Source organism: Bufo gargarizans, chromosome 8, assembly GCF_014858855.1.
Source record: "Bufo gargarizans isolate SCDJY-AF-19 chromosome 8, ASM1485885v1, whole genome shotgun sequence".
Classification (NCBI taxonomy): Eukaryota; Metazoa; Chordata; class Amphibia; order Anura; family Bufonidae; genus Bufo; species Bufo gargarizans.
Genome location: NC_058087.1, coordinates 130,439,596 through 130,457,418, shown reverse-complemented (window position 1 = coordinate 130,457,418; position 17,823 = coordinate 130,439,596).

Here is a 17,823-nt window from a genome sequence, read left to right as displayed (position 1 = left end):
GCCTCAGAGCAGGGCTGATCGAGGTCTCTGAAAGACCTCACACAGCTCCTGCACTCGCCGGGCCAGAACAGGAAGCGCATAGCACTTCCAGCTTTGCATTCACAGCGTTCACCGAGCAGTCATTATCAAAACAACACAGACACAAATAATCCATAAGGAACCAGTCAGATTAACCCACATGTTGCCAGTCTCTCTGATCTCCTGGCACCTGTCACGGGAGTGTCCGTGACAGTATATTTACACTGAGCATAATGCACAGTGATAACTCTAAGTACAATGGGCGTTGCTAGGGTCTCAAAACATCTGAGGCCCAAGCCCTAATGAATATGGCCCGATTCCCCCTCCCTCTCCCCACACACTCTAACACACTCAAGACATTTTAGTGTATTTGTTATACAGCAGCACATTACTCCCAGGTGACACCTCCTCTGATGTAGATTTTCTTTGTCATCATCTTATCCGTTCGATCTGGACAACTTCTTTCGGCCACGCCTCGTCTCTGTAGAGTTTGACACACAGACATCTTAGCTTCCTCACTTTTCTATCATCATCCCTCAAACCTTGAGTCCCAACAGTGTTATCCTGTATCCTATACTGAAGAAAAATGAGTGCCATACAGATCCCCCCATAGTAATAGTGTTCCTTAAAGTCCCTCCAATAGTAATTCGCTTCTAGAATGTCCTCATTAGTAATACTGCCCCCGACAGTGCCCCCAACAGTGATAATGCTCCTCAAGAGTGCCTCCATTAATGGGGTATTCCCATCTTAATTATCACTGTAAAATCTGTTAATGATTTAACAGTGACCATTTTATCTAAATATATTTAATTAACTAATTCCCACCCCTTAGAAGAAAATGAACATATACCATATTTTCTGGCGTATAAGACGACTGGGCGTATAAGACGACCCCCAACTTTTCCAGTTGAAATATAGGGTTTGGGCTGTACTCGCCGTATAAGACTACCCCTCCAACAACATTTACTTTGGCATCAAGATCTGCAGGTAATTGTTGTGCAATTTTCGTCTTTTGCCTCAGTACCATACTATGCCTTTCCAAGAATCTAGTACACCAGGATGCAGTGGCCTGAAATCTGTTGCTGTGATCTAGGTTAGATTTGGCTCACTGAAGTGCAAACAAACGTATTTTATTTTGTGTCACTACATAACCGTTTTGGCGATGCTCATTCACCATGTCTGCTACATGTTTTTCAAGTTCTGGCCAATGTGGGGTGCCTCTCCTTAATGCACACTTACCCCTTGGCATACTCTTTAATGCTTTTAATTTGCTTTCCAGTCGCAAACCATCTTTTCTGTTACTCCATATTGTCTTTCAGCAGCGCAGTTATTATGTTCCATGGCAAAGTTTACAACTTTAAGTGTGAAACTGGCTTCATATTTCTTTCTTCTTGCTGGTAGAGCCATGATGGGGTCTTGACTGTTAGCCATTTGTATACTGTACGTACTGGCGCAATACTGTATTAACCGATGCAGATACTGGTGCTGTACTGTATGTACAGGTACAGATACTGGTGTTGTACTGTATTCACCACCACATGTATCTGCTCCCCAGATAGACTCTGTTTTTTCACCACAGATAAGATGCACACCAAACTTCATTAGAGATCCGCCAACATTAGAATTGGCTGAAGTGCAGATGCTCCTGCTCCCCCCCCCCCTGCCTTCCCTCAGAATCGCCAATCCAACCCAGTATACAACAACCAGCCAATCACAGCAAGCGGTGTACCGGTATTTTCTGTGCACACTGCATACAAAGCCTGCTTGGATTGGGTGGGTCAGCTCTCCCTGCCTGCCCAGCCCTCCCTGTCTTCAAGACGATCTGAGCGGTAGTACGCAATGTGATACTGCCGGCATGAGAAAACCACTGAGAGCAGGAAGAGGGGGCTGTTTCAGGAGCGGCTGAACGGGATGCAGCACACGGTGGCTCAGCTAGAGGGCGCCTGTCCCTGAAGCTGGAGAAGGACAGCTTCTCCAGTCTTGCTAGGAAGTAAGTTTCAGCACACTGTATACCGGCGTATAAGACGACCCCCGACTTTTGAGAAGATTTTCATGTGTTAAAAAGTAGTCTTATACGCAGGAATATACAGTACTTACTTGACTGTTGTCTTCCATCTCCCCTGGTTACGGCCACCGCTCTTCTCCGGAATCGCGGTGGCTGCGCTTGCGCATACGACTTCTGTCGGCCGCGCGCAGTCCCGAAAGCGCACACTGACGCCGCCCATGCGCTATGGTGATTTCTTCCTGGCCAGTATATATACTTGACAGGAAGAAGTTACCTTGGCGCATGTGCGGCGGCGTGCACGTTCAGTCCAGCGTGCGGCCCGGCCGGGAGAAGACTTCAATCAAGATGGAGCCCGCCCCCTGCCGAAACCAGGAAGTGGACAGCGCAACGGGAGCAGGTAAGTATGAAACAGCCTGATGGGAATAACCCTTTAATTTTAGAGCCCCACAGTATTAAACATGTACTCACAGAGCCCCAGAAGAAATAAGGCCCCCCTATTGTTCCCCCAGTGGTAATAAAGCTCTCTACAGACCCCCTCAGTAGTTAGAAGGCCCCCATAGTGCTCTTAGAAATAAGGTGGATCTATAAGTCACTCCCATAAAGCCCCCAGTAGTAATAATAACGGATTTAAAATGCCCCTACAGTGCCCCCAGTATTTTTTTATCGTCCCCTTACTGTCATAATGCTCGTGCTGAAGTTCCCCCAGTATTTATAATGCCCCCTGCAGTTATATTCCTCATTTTAGTGTCCTGAGAAATTATAATTCCTCAGCCCCTCCACCATACAGTCCCATGTAAATAACACTATTTCCCTCCCTCCATCGTAGAGTCACATGTAAATAGCATCACAGCCTCTCTCCAGTCCCCTCCAAAATACAGTCACATATAAATAACATCACTTCCCTCCCTTCAGCCCTTCCAATTTACAGTCCCATGTAAATAACATCACCCCCTCCCCAGCCGCCTCCAACATGCAATCCTATGTAAACATAGCCCCCTCAAAATTCAGACCCATGTAAATAATATCACTCCCTCCCCAGCCACCTCCAACACACACTTTCTTGTAAATAACATCACTCCCTCCCACAGCTGCCATCAACATACAGTCCTATGTAAATAATATTACCCCCTCCCACAGCCGCCTATAACATACAGTCCCATGTAAATAACACCATCCCCTCCCCAGCCACCTCCAACACGCAGCAGTCCCATGTAAATAACATCATCCTACCCCAACCACCTCTAACATGCAGTCCCATGTAAATAACATCACCCCTCAACATTCAATCACATGTAAATAACATCACTCCACCCCACTCCAATATACAGTCCCATGTAAATAATATCCCACTCTTCAGCCCTAACTTACAGTCCCAGTTAAATAACCACAAATCCCAGCATTAATCTTCCTCTCCCACTGAGAATGTATCCCTTCACTTACCTCTCCTCATGTAGCAGAACTCATCATAGCTTCTTCCCCCGAACTTCTCCTCTTCACTGCTGAGCACCATCCTCTCCTGCACTGGTCACATGATGGCATCATTGCAGGTCCTTCTAAACCACTACCTTTAGCACTGATCACATGACTGTGATGTCATCACAGGTCCTTCTGCTCTTGCAGGGCATTAGATTAATTTGTTGTATCTATCTGGCAGTCAGTACATTTGGGGCCCCAGACAAAACATCAGGGGCCCAGACCCCGAATGTTTTAACCTAGCAACACCCCTGCTAAGTACAGATAATATTGGCCTACGGCAACAGCCACAGTGTGTTCGTTGTTTGGACACTTCCCCTTTAAGTTGTGTTTTCCCTTCCCTGGTGTTGGAAGGGTTAACTCCCTTCCCAGTGTGTGTGTGTGTGTGTGTCACTGGGTGTGTTCGACTGTGGGGTGTGGCTTCTTGGCCTATAAAGCCTCACTGTTAGCACAGGTCTGAGGGTTGCTTCAGCCATGCTTAGCTGGAGCAGCCTCCTGTGTTTTCTACCTGCCAGAAAACACACTTGGTCGTGACACTTGCAGTCCCATGTAAGACCATAGATAACACAGTCACATCTCTCCAAGTACAGCTACAATAGTAGTGTTGCCTGCAGTCCTATGAGCGGGTTGGGCAAATCCGACCTGTAAAGTTCGAGTTCGTACTGAACTTTAGGGTTATTTGTACTCGGACCCAAACCTAAACATTTTCGTAAAAGTTTGGGTTCGAGTTCGGTGTTTGGCGATTTAATGGCTCTTTTTGAAAGGTTGCAGGGCAGCCAATCAACAAGCATTTAACTAGTGTGCCCTTAGAAGCCATCACAGCCATTCCTACTAATGGTATGGCTGTGATTGGCCAAGTGCAGCATGTGACCCAGCCTCTATATAAGCTGGAGTCACGGGAGTTCAGGGGGTGATATATCTCCATTTTTTTCTGTAAAGTACCCCTGTGCTGCATTTCTGAGAGTGAAATATAATCAGTTAAATCCATCTGTTCCATTGTGGGGTCACATATTTACATTTTTTGCTGTAAAGTACCTCTGAGGCCTGCACTGCATATGTGACAGGCAGGCACATAAATTCAGCAAATCCATCTGTTCCATTGTAGGGGTGACATATCCACAATTTTTTAAGTTAAAAACCCCTGTGCTTCATTTGTGAGAGTGAACTATAATCACAGGTAAATCCATCTGTTTAATTTAGGGGGCAATAAAGTACCTTTTTGCGTGTGCTGCATTTCTGACAGTCCAATAAAACCGCCAAATACTGCAGTTAAATTTTTTGCTGAAAAATTCCAATTATTGCTGCTATAAAGTACATTTGCGGCCTACGCTGCGTTCCTGTCAGTCAAATAAAACCATTAAATACCGCTGTTACATATCTGGGCTTCAAATTCACATTTTTGGGTGTAAAGTACCTCTGAGGCCTGCACATGTGACAGGAAGGCACATCAATTCAGCAAATCTATCTGTTCAATTGTAGATGTGATATATCCACCATTTTTTATGTTAAAAACCCCTGTGCTTCATTTGTGAGAGTCGAATATAATCACAGTTAAATCCATCAGTTTCATTTAGGGTTTAAAAAAAACTTTTTGGGGGGCAATAAAGTATCTTTTTGCCCTGTGCTGCATTTCTGGTAGTTAAAGAAATACAGTTAAATCCATCTGTTTCATTGCGTGTGAGAAAAAAACATATTTTTGGCAATAAAGTACCATTGCTGCCTGCACTGCATTGCAGACCGGGCAATAAGTTTAAAAAATGTGTCTGTTCCATAGTTAGGTGACATTAACCAATTTGTCCCGTCAAAATAAACCTGCTCTGCCTAGGTGACAGAGACCTAAATTTCTCAAATTCGTCTGTTCCATTGTTGGGTGACATTAACCCATTTTGGCCGTCAAAAAAACCCTGCTCTGCATTGTTCACAAGGAACTTAATTTAGTAAGAACGTCTGTTACTTCGGTGGGTAACCACAAAAAATGAGGAGAGCCTCAAACAAGGGACGTGGCCCTGGTGCCTGGTGTTGGTGGAGCTCCTCTTTTAGGGAGAGGACGTGGTCGATCTGTGCCAGCTACACGCCCAAGTGAAACACCTTCCTCAGGTGTGAGTAGGCTACAGAACCTTCAGCGTTATTTGGTAGGGCCGAATGCGGCTCTACGAATGGTGAGACCAGAACAAGTACAGGCGATGGTAGATTGGGTGGCTGACAGTGCCTCCAGTTCCTTCACATTTTCTCCCACCCAGTCCCCTGCTGAAAGCTCAGAGTTGGCACCTACAGCCCATGGCCATCTGTCTTTCAACTCACCCCCTTGCAAATCAGGCAAGCAGTCTGAGCCCCAAGTCATGCAGCAGTCTCAGGGTTTCCGTGAGCCATCCACATAGCCCTGCCCCAGAAGTGGAAGAGATTGAGTGCACTGATGCCCAACCACTTATGTTTCAGGATGAGGACATGGGAAGACCAACGCTACACGTCTCTGATGATGATGAAACACAGGTGCCAACTGCTGCGGCTTTCTGCAGTCTGCAGACCGAGGGAAGGGGTTAAGAGTGGGAGGAAGATAATGTGGAGGATAATGAGGTACTAGACCCCACATGGAATCAAGGTCATGCGAGTGATGTTTGCAGTTTGGAGGAAGAGGCGGTGGTCGCACAAAGGCACCAGCACAGCAAAAGAGGGAGCAGGGTGTAAAAGCGTCTGTTACATTCTTGGGTGACGTTTTGCCATTTTTGCCGTGAATAAACCCCTGCTCTGCTTAGGTGACAGGGACCTAATTTTAATAAAATCGTCTGTTCCATTGGTGGGTGACATGAACCCATTTTTGCCGTGAATAAACCCCTGCTCTGTATAGGTGACAGGAACCTAAATTAAAAAAACGTCTGTTACATTCTTGGGCGCCATTTTACCATTTTTGCCGTATACAAACCCCTGCTCTGCATATGTGACAGGGACCTAAATTTCTAAAATTCGTCTGTTGCATTCATGGTTGACATTAACCTATTTTTGCAGGTGAAAAACCCCTGCTCTGCATTGCTGACAGGGAGCTAAATCTAGTAAAAACATCTGGTCGACTCGCTGCTGATGGCATTCCTACCTGACAGCGGGGGCTCAGTGGAAGTACAAGGCAAAGGCTGAGGAGGAGGAAGAGGTCGCCAATGCAGCTGGGGCACTGCCAGCACCTTCAGAAGGCAGGGTTAGCATGGCCAAAATGTGGAAAAGTTTTGTCAGCACGCCACAACAACCAGCACCACCAGCTGATATGGAACATCTTAGCAGGAGGCAGCATTTTAGCAACATGGTGGAGCAGTATGTGTGCACATGCCTAGACGTACTGACTGATGGGTCTGCCCCCTTCAAGTTCTAGGTCTCCAAATTGGGCACCTGGCCTGAGCTTGCCCTTTACGCCTTGTCGGTGCTGGCCTGCCCTGCAGCCAGTGTATTGTCTGAACGTTTGTTTAGCATGGCAGGAGGGGGTTATCACAGACAAGGGCAGCCAATGTGGACAATCTCACATTCATTAAAATGAACCAGGCAGGGATCCCACCGGACTTGTCCGTACCTTGTGCAGAATAGACATGTATACCGGCCTCACCCAGCCATTGTTGTACTCCAGCGCACTTTCTCTGTTTTATTTTTTATATTTCCCAATGTTTTGGGGTCTACCCAAAATTAAACAAAAAATAAATAAATAATAAAATAAAAAACAAACCAAAAAACCAGTGTTGGCTACCTCCTCCTCCTCCACCGCCGCTTCCACCTATACAGCCACATCCACCGCCTCCTCAACCTCCTACTCCATATGGACCTCCTCCTCCTAGATCAAGATTATTATTTTTTATTTTTACGTAACATGTTACTTTAAGTCATTTCCCTATCCACATTTATTTATAGAGCACTTGCCATGCTCTTAATCACATTTTGTTGCCTTTTGCAGCCCTCTAGCCCTTTCCATGACTTTTTTAAAGCCATTTTAGTGCTCCAAAGTTCGGGTCCTCATTGACTTCAATGGAGTTCGGGGTCAAGTTCTGGTCAAGTTCGTGTCCCGAAATCGAACTTTTTTGCAAAGTTCGGCCGAACCCGTTGAACCCGAACTTCCAGGTGTCCGCTCAACTCTAGTGTCACGGTAGGTAAGATAAGGGAAGGAAACAGAACACGGCAAAGCAAACAAAACAACTGAATAGGCCCCAAAAGCTAGGAAACAAAGGGGTCACCTCCTAGCAATACCTAAAACACTTTCCCTAAGCTGCTATACCCATGTGCATATATCAATGGTAGATATGCACATGCCCATGTACCTAAAACTATAACACACTGAACCAAACCCTCAGCTGTAGGGAAGAGGGAAAGAGGTACCCAGCTCCTTAACCCCTTAAGGACGTAGGACGTACCGGTACGCCCTATTTCCCGAGTCCTTAAGGACTCAGGGCGTACCGGTACGTCCTAACTTTAATTAGATATTCCGGCGTCGCGGGGGTTAATCGCAACGGGATGCCGGCATCCTGTCACAACACCGGGGGGGTCATGTGACCACCCATATCGGCGATCGCCGCAAACCGCAGGTCAATTCACACCTGCGGTTTGCTGCGATTCCTGCAGTTTCTGATCAGAAACTTTAAAATGCCCAAAATGACGATTTGCACACCCCCCCCCCCCCCGCACCTCTGCATGATTTATGTGGGTGGGAGGTGCAGGGGGGGTGTTGCAGGCATTGCGGGAGGCGGGCGGTGCGGCCGCGATCCCCCGCCCGCCTCCCCTTGAAAATTTGTTGGCGTCTAGTGGTTATACCAGGGTGTCAGCACATTGCTGACACCCTGGTATAAACGGCTGACATCTGTGCAGATGTCAGCCGTTTAACCCTTTCCATACCACAGTCCGTACGGACCGCTGTATGGAAAAGGTTAACTGTCATCGGTCAGGGAGCTCCCTCCCTCTCCCATCGGGGGGCTACTGTGCCTTTGCAGCCCCCCGATGGAGAGGGAGAAAGCCCCCTGCCAGCCCTGTGCTCACCCTTCCCCGTCTGCGAAATTGTGGCAGACGGGGAAGGTTCCCATGGCAACAGGACGCCTTCTCAGGCGTCCTGCTGTCCATGGTGCTGAACAGATCTATGCTAAAAGCATAGATCTGTTCAGTGTAAGTAAAATACAGTACAGAACCCTATATGGTGTACTGTACTGTATTATACAGACATCAGACCCACTGGATCTTCAAGAACCAAGTGGGTCTGGGTCAATAAAATGTAAAAAAATGAAAAAAGTAAAAAAAAAAACACATTTATCACTGAATAAAAATTAAAAAAATAAAATACACTACACATATTAGGTATCGCCGCGTCCATAACGACCTGATCTATAAAACGGTCATGTTACTTTCCCTGCACGGTGAACGCCATAAAAATAAAAAAAATAAAAACTAGGAGAAAATTGAAATTTTGCCCACCTTACTTTTCAAAAAAGGTAATAAAAGTGATCAAAAAAGTTGCATGTACGCCAAAATAGTACCAATCAAACTGTCATCTCATCCCGCAAAAATCATACCCTACCCAAGATAATCGCCGAAAAACTGAAAAAAAAAAACTATGGCTCTTAGACTATGGAAACACTAAAACATGATTTTTTTTTGTTTCAAAAATCATTGTTTAAAACTTACATAAATAAAAATAAAGTATGCATATTAGGTATCGCCGCGTCCGTATCGACCTGCTCTATAAAAATATCACATGACCAAACCCCTCAGGTGACCACCGTAAAAAAATAAAAATAAAAACGCCGTAAAAAAAAGCCATTTTTTGTCATCTTACGTCACAAAAAGTGTAATAGCAAGCGATCAAAATTAGGGCCAATCAAACCTTCATCTCATCCTGCAAAAAATGAGACCCTACTTAAGATAATCGCCCAAAAACTGAAAAAACTATGGCTCTTAGACTATGGAGACACTAAAACATTTTTGGGGTTTTAAAAATGAAGTCATTGTATAAAACTTACATAAGTAAAAAAATTGTATACATATTAGGTATCACCGCTTCCATGACAACCTGTCAGATGAATGTTGTAAATAACAAAAAAAAAAAAAGTGCCAAAAAAGCAATTTATTGTTACCTTGCCGCACTAAAAGTGTAATATAGAGCAACCAAAAATCATATGTACCCTAAACTAGTACCAACAAAACTGCCACCCTATCCCGTAGTTTCTAAAATGGGGTCACTTTTTGGGAGTTTCTACTCTAGGGGTGCATCAGGGGGGCTTCAAATGGGACATGGTGTAAAAAAAACAGTCCAGCAAAATCTGCCTACCAAAAACCATATGGCATTCCTTTCCTTCTGTGGTTTACGACCACATATGGGGTGTTTCTGTAAACTACAGAATTAGGGCCATAAATAATGAGTTTTGTTTGGCTGTTAACCCTTGCTTTGTAACTGGAAAAAAAAATATTAAAATGGAAAATCTGCCAAAAAAGTGATATTTTGAAATTGTATCTCTATTTTCCATTAAATCTTGTGCAACACCTAAAGGGTTAACAAAGTTTGTAAAGTCAGTTTTGAATACCTTGAGGGGTGTCGTTTCTTAGATGGGGTCACTTTTATGGAGTTTCTACTCTAGGGGTGCATCAGGGGGGCTTCAAATGGGACATGGTGTCAACAAAACAGTCCAGCAAAATCTGGCTTCCAAAAACCATACGGCGCACCTTTCTCTCTACGCCCCGCTGTGTGGCCGTACAGTAGTTTAAGGCCACATGTGGGGTGTTTCTGTAAACGGCAGAGTCAGGGCAATAAAGATACAGTCTTGTTTGGCTGTTAACCCTTGCTTTGTTAGTGGAAAATATGGGTTAAAATTTAAAATTAGGCCAAAAAATGAAATTCTCAAATTTCATCCCCATTTGCCAATAACTCTTGCGCAACACCTAAAGGGTTAAAAAAGTTTGTAAACTCAGTTTTGAATACCTTGAGGGGTGTAGTTTATAGAATTGGGTCATTTTTGGGCGGTTTCTATTATGTAAGCCTCGCAAAGTGACTTCAGACCTGTAGTAGTCCCTAAAAATTGGGTTTTTGTAAATTTCTGAAAAATTTCAAGATTTGCTTGTAAACTTCTAAGCCTTGTAACATCCCCAAAAAATTAAATATCATTCCCAAAATAATTCAAACATGAAGTAGACATATGGTGAATGTAAAGTCATCACAATTTTTGGGGGTATTACTATGTATTACAGAAGTAGAAGAAACTGAAACTTTGAAATTTGCAAATTTTCCCCAATTTTTTGTAAATTTGGTATTTTTTTATGTAAAAAAATTATTATTTTTTTACTTCATTTTACCAGTGTCATGAAGTACAATATGTGACGAAAAAACAATCTCATAATGGCCTGGATAAGTCAAAGTGTTTTAAAGTTATGAGCACTTAAAGTGACACTGGTCAGATTTGCAAAAAATGGCCAAGTCCTTAAGGTGAAATAGGGCTGAGTTCTTAAGGGGTTAAACAAGCGAAGGAGCTAGCGTCTTCCTAGAGGCCTAGTCAAAACAGACACAGAAGGAACAAGGGAAAAGGACTTATCTAGAGATGTGTTAAAGCCAGGGCTTTTTTTCTCAGAGAAAAGATGGTGGAACTCACCCCCCCTCCCCTGGCCACGCCTTTACCCACCCAGAGGACCACCCCCTAAAACCGCCCCTTTAGAGAACAGGGATGCAAGTAAAATTTGGGGGGCTATAAAAGTCCAGCCCAGCAAAGAAACCCCCCAGATGGGGATGGCACTGTTAATGGGGGATCTGGGGATGGCACTGTTGTGGGGTGGAGGATCTGTGGATGGCACTGTTATGGGGGATCTGTGGATGGCAACCACAGATCCCCCATCCTATAACAGTGCCATCCACAGCCCCCCCTTAACAGTGCCACCCACAGACCCCCCCACCCCATAACAGTGCCATCCACAGACCCCCCCCCCTTAACAGTGTCATCCACAGACTCCCCATTGCTGCTCCAGTACAGTTATAAAATGTGTAATTCAATTAATAATGATTCATGCTGCCCCCTCTGTAGTATAACATTCAATTTGTGATCAGGGCTATATGTGACAGAACCTAGCACCTCCTTACTCATAATAGATGTTAACGGTCTGAGTTGTGCCATAACTGCTACCATCGAGAGTACACCTGAAAGAGGGCATACCCCGAGGGAGAGTAAAGAGAAAGGGCGGGTTGGCAGGGGAATGAAGAGAAAGGGCGGGTTGGGAGGGGAATGCTGCTGCCGTCCGTACCCCTACTGAGAAAGGTGAGCAGCTGATATAGGGCAGGGCGCCCCTCCCACAAATTCAGGCCAATAACTCGGCCTTAATACTTGTGATCGGGGCTATATGTGACAGAACCTAGCACCTCCTTACTCATAATAGATGTTAACGGTCTGAGTTGTGCCATAACCGCTATCGTCGAGAGTACACCTGAAAGAGGCCAAAAAAACTGCATGAAGTTCAAAACATATTTATTTACACATTACAACACCAAAGTCTGAAAGGCACATGAAATCTCCCCTGTAGGGTTGGGAACATACCGATTAAAACAAGACAACGCCACCGGCCCAATTTACGAATAATGTGTGTCGGGACTTGATTCTTGGAAGCAGCTGATGCCGCACCAATCCTAAAGGAATGTCCTTATACAGTGAGTGGGTCTAAACCTAAATTGACCGCCAGGATACGCACATGTGAGATGACCTGGGAGGTGGACAATGCTGCTGCCCCGAAGGGTAACAGAGGAGTGTTGGAGCCGAGGTCACCCAAAGCCCCTGACAACTCCTGTAGAATGTGGACTGGACACCATTTGTGCGTCGTACGGAAGAATTTAATCCGGGTAGGGGGGCCTGACTGGGAAGTCTTAGTTACCTAAGACTGGGTAGTCTTAGGTAACGACAGGACAAAGCCTTCTGAGCTAGGGACCAACTGCCGACGGGCTAGGAATGGCCTACTGGGCGACGAAGAGGAGAATTCTCCTGGCCTCATGAAGCCGTAAAAGGCCAAATAGATGGCTGCTTTAACTACCAAGCTTTGCAGTACCCCGAAAGGCCTTAGATCTAATAGGTCGGACATGTCTCTGAATACCGGGCCGGAAATGGGCTGTCTACAGGAGCTTACCCCAGGGGTACTATTCTGTAAGCCTTTCAATGTGGCCTTGACCACATGACTGGAAAATAATGATATTCTCTCTGGATGAGACAGGGATAAATGATGTTGAACCCCTGACAAGTAAGTCCTCACTGTGCCATGAGAAAGGTGCCTGTGCACATGACAGTACCCGATAAAAGACAGCATGCGGTCAATATGACCAAGACCGCCTTGTGCGTGTTCCTGTTGGAATTTACAGTACAACCGCCAGCCGGTGTTGTACGCTCAGGTGGTATTGGCCAAGAGAGACCTGGAAAACAGCCCATGGGCAGCGGCTAAGTACTTGTTTAGTGGCGAATTAGCGAATTAGGCCAGATGAGGAGACGGGGTCCTCGACGTATCGGCTTCGGGGCAGACCTGAGAAAACAGAGAGTAATTGTGCTTAGCTAGGGCGTCAACTGCTACCATCTGCGCATCATGTATGAGGGAGCCACAGAACAGGAATTTGTGCTTGAGTGACAACTGCACCAGACGCCTTAAAAAGGACATGGCCAGTTGAGACCTAGTTTTGCCACTATCAAGGATAGTGATGATGGAGGAACTAGCAGAGGTAAAGATCACGGTACGGCCTGTCCAAAGGCTACCCCAAACACAAGCTGCTGCCACCATGGGATACAAGTCTCTCACCTCCGCTGATTGACAAACTCCCGTGGCCTCGAACATCTCCCTTGGCCAAGTCCCGTTTAGCCAATGGGGGCCAAAAATTGCAGCGAAACCAGTGTTCACTGCTCCGCTGGAGAATATAATAGGGGAGTTATGTGAGATTGTTGAAATAAACATGGACACGCCATTCCAATGACTTAAAAAGTGGTCCCACATTCCTAAATCTGCTAGCGCCTGACTATCCAGGAACACTGGACTATCCTGACAGGGGGCCTCAGAAAGGAGTGGTAACAACCTAGCTACAAAAGACCTACCTTGAGGAATAACGCGCATCGCAAAATTGAGCATGCCTAACAATGATTGTAGCAGTACCTTCGTGGTGACCCTGCCCACTGTGAATTTGTGAATAACTTCCTGGACCCTGACCAACTTGTCTACTGGTAGCCTAGCGGAGATGCTTCCCGTGTCCAACACAATGCCCAGGAAAGTAATGACGGTAGCAGGACCATCCACCTTTTTTGAGGAAACAGGGATCCCTAACTGCGCGAAACATGCTAAGAGACTTTGGAGATCACCTTGCGGGCCCTGTGGAGATTCAATCAGCAGGAAGTCGTCTAGGTAATGTATAACATGTTCACAATCAAACTTAATCTCGAGGATCCAATGTAAGGCTTTCGCCAGTTGATCAAAAATCCAAGGGCTGCTACGGGACCCAAAAGTCAATTTCGTGGCAAAATAATAACGAGTATTCCACTTGAACCCATGCCATCGCCAAAGCTCTGACCTGATCAGGATTAACTTAAAAGCGTCCGCTTTGGATAGAATGGCCCCGGGACCTGTCGCTAAGATAAGCGCGATTGCCTGATCGATGGAGGCGTATACCATGCTGACCTCCTCAGCCGCTATGAGAGAATTGAGACTAGGTGCATGTGTACCGTGAGGTGCCAATAGATCAAATATCAGTCTCTCTTTGTTACTGAATTTACTCGTGACGACCCCTATGGGGCTGACCCTCCACCATCTATGGACCCGGGGTTAAGTAACGCGGACTACAAATTTCTACACTCATGAGTGTCATCTGGCAATGCTACTAGGCCTGTGTGGAAACCACTAGTAAAACCAGACACCAGAAAATCGCAAAAACAAGTATCCTCGTGCCCCTGCAGGTAAAAATTCAGGAGATCCACATTCACGACACTCAAGCAATGTTTATCTGACTTTAATGAGCAGGTAACCTTTGGGTGAGCCCGGAAACAGTTAACACAAATGTGCAACAGATGGCATTGACTATAACTGCAAGCTGAAAAATTATAGTTTTTGCAGATTTGTGACCTGCCCAGGTACTTGATAGGACGACCGAGTTTGTCTACAGTTGCATGCTGCTGGGCAACAACCGACGGACCTGAGATAGGAGCAGAAGGATTGGACCTCGGTGTACTTGCTGCATTATGACACCATTTGCCTGTGTAGTAGATGGACTGGCATGATGAACATGCCGGAGCTTTTAGCCCAGCGAAGTGCCTGCAAAAAATCTCTGTATCAATGTTTGCCCAGTTGGTGGTGAATTGAAACTGGCTGAGCGCCGCTGCAGCCTTTGCGGAAAACGAGCAATGATAATCATAGAAGCCAAAGCCGCCGTATTTGTAGTCTAGCTCCGTGACCCTAAACAAGTATAGGTCCAATTCTTCCCTCCTATCCGGCCATACTGAACAAATGATATCTCGGTACGAACTAAAAGCAAGTACAAATTCTGGTATAGTCAATTTCCTACTCAGCCTAAGGTCGCGACCCTTCAGGACGACAGAGACATCACCACAAGCGATGACCCTATTGTCCGATAGGTCACAAGTGGCAATTAGCAGGGAAGCTAGGTTCACGTTCCTCCCATCGAGGATGTCCTTTTCGATGTTGGCCGGGATAAAATGGGCTGGCGTGACATTGGGCACTGAAACAAAGTTACCTGAAGTACTAGCCACCGGTGTAGTTACGACCGGTAACAGTGCAGCAGGTGTAGATAAGCCAGAAACACTTGACTCCACCGACTCCAACCTAGATTGTACACTAGACATGGAGGACGTGAGACTATTGAGCATAACGTGGAGTTGCGTCAAGGAGGTTTGAACCGTAACCATGGAGAGTTCTTGCTGACTCGGTTCTACAGGGGTGGACACCAGTAGTTGATACAACTCCGCCTTTCGGGCAGCGGCCGGGAAGGGAATGCCTCTCTTTGTTAACTCGGACATAAGTTTAGGCACAGTCCAATTGCGAAGAGAAGGAATACTCCCGGATTCGGATACCCTGGAACCAAAATCTTCACCAGAAGCCGACTCTGGTGACAACCAGACAGCTGAGGCATAGCGGGAAGCAGAAAACGTGTAAAGTCTTGTAGAGAGGACCTTACCAAAAGGAACGGGACACAACGTCAGTATAGGAGGAAACCGGTAATGACCGAAATGGAACCTGACCACCTGAAGGAATCAGAATGATTTTTTTTATTTTTATTTTTTTTAACCTGATCCCGTCAGTTTATATCAACCCTGCCTACAGTGTCACCACCTTTATGCACAGACGCCCCTGCCATGCATGTGATAGTAACCATTATGGACACACCGAGCATCAAACGGGGTGCAACGGATGTCAGCTGAATGACAAAGGGGCCCATGCAAAATGGCGGGTACCTGTGCGCACCAACTCCGCTAAATTGCAATGAGTGCGAAATGCTACTTCAATAATAACTTAGAGGTGTTTAGTCATAAACCCACTGACACCAGATCCAGCTCTCCAGTTTAGATGAACCCAGACAGTAGGGAGACGATAAATAGCTCCTCTGGTGACTCGGATGACGGCAGTCTTCCCGGCGCGATCATTGTTGCGGACCAAGTGTCGCTGTATGAGAGTCAGGGTGGCCTCAGAGTTTCGCAGGCCCTGAGCTGGTTGCCTATTGACCAGTACCTCTTGGCGGTGCTGTTCTCTGTTTTCCTGAGCGGCGGCTTGGATGGGGTCGGCCTTGTATAGGATCCTCTGCTTCAGCTTCCAAACACTGGGCAGCTGGTGTAGGTTGGAGCCGGTTGGAGGGTCGTCCCACGTTGGTCCTGGGGGGTTCCAGGGGGCAGTTGCTCCTGATGTGTGCAAGCTGTTGGCATCCATGATACCGTACTCGGACTGGTTCTGCTGGAACCTGGGGGGTCCAGAGTAGTGGGCCGGGGCTGGAGGGAGCGGAGCACAGAACTCTGCTCTAGGAGGTGATTTTTTAACGGTCGGCTCGGGAAGAGGACGTACAGTGGTTGGTTCTGGCCGTCGGGAATCCATATACTCATCTGCCAGGTGTGCTGCATCCTGTAAGGTGAGTGGCCATCGATCCTGAACCCATTCCTTCAGGCCCGGTTGTAATGCTCCAATGAACTGTTCGAGCAGGAACAGATGCAAAACTTCTCCTGTGGTGGCTTGGCATCCCTGTACCCTATGGGATGTGGCCCTGTGTAGCGTACAGGCCCACTCTGAGTAGGAATCTCTTCCTTTCCATTTGGACTCCCAAAACCGTTGCCGGTATGCTTCGGGGGTTACAGCATACCGGAACAGTAGCGCTTTCTTTACCGTGGCATAATTTGTAACATCCTCGGTTGGGATGGCACGAAAAGCTTCATTGGCCTTTCCCGACAGTTTGCCCAACAAAATTGTAACCATTCCTTGGGTGGCACCTGATGTAGCGCAGATTGCTTTTCAAAGTCAGTCAAATATCAATCTATCTCTGCATCTGTCTCTTGGTATGCTTTAAATGCTGCAAATGGTACCTTTTTCTGCTCGCTGGGGGTCACAATCGGTAGTACCATTGGGCTCTCTGCTCTTTGTACAGTCAGTACCTGTAGGTGATAGGCTCTTTTATCCCTTGCCTCCTCGATCGCTGCGTTGAGAAACTGGGTTACCAGTTCCATAGGTGGATTTGCCCCATAGAATGTCAGTCTCCTTTGTACGATTCTCTGGATCTTGTTCTTCTCTGTTCGGTGGGTTGGAGTTAGCCATGGTGTTGTTTTGGTCAAATTCGATCAATTCAGCTATAAGTACCCATCGTGGTCTGTTACTAGCCGAAAGCCCAAGGCTCTCCAGCAAATCCTTCAACATTAGCTGTTAAAGTTTCTCATACTGATTCTCCATGGATATATTACCTCCTCCGGAAGGATAAGACTATCCCACTGCTGCCACCAATGTAGCGGTTACCTCGGAGCGTAGAGGGGTTTCCACTGCTGGAGGGTGTCCTTTTCCCGATCATTGAGGAGTCTTCTCAGCATCCAGTAGTGATCCAAGTGAAGAAGCTCTTACAAGAGCTAGTGCGATAGCTGTATAGTTGTTACCCCCAATAAGAGACAAGACTCTCGATTGAGGGTGAAGAAAAACTAACCTTATTCATGGCCACAGCCTGGCCTTTTATGCAGGAACACAAACTACAGCAACAAATCAATATACAGCAAAAGATAACGCACTCACAAAACAGGGGCTTGGTCACATAGCTTACAAGTAGACACTGTGCATTTGCCAAGACAATGGCCAAGAGTGTTATCTTGTGTATTGTAGGTCAGTCTTGTGGTTAG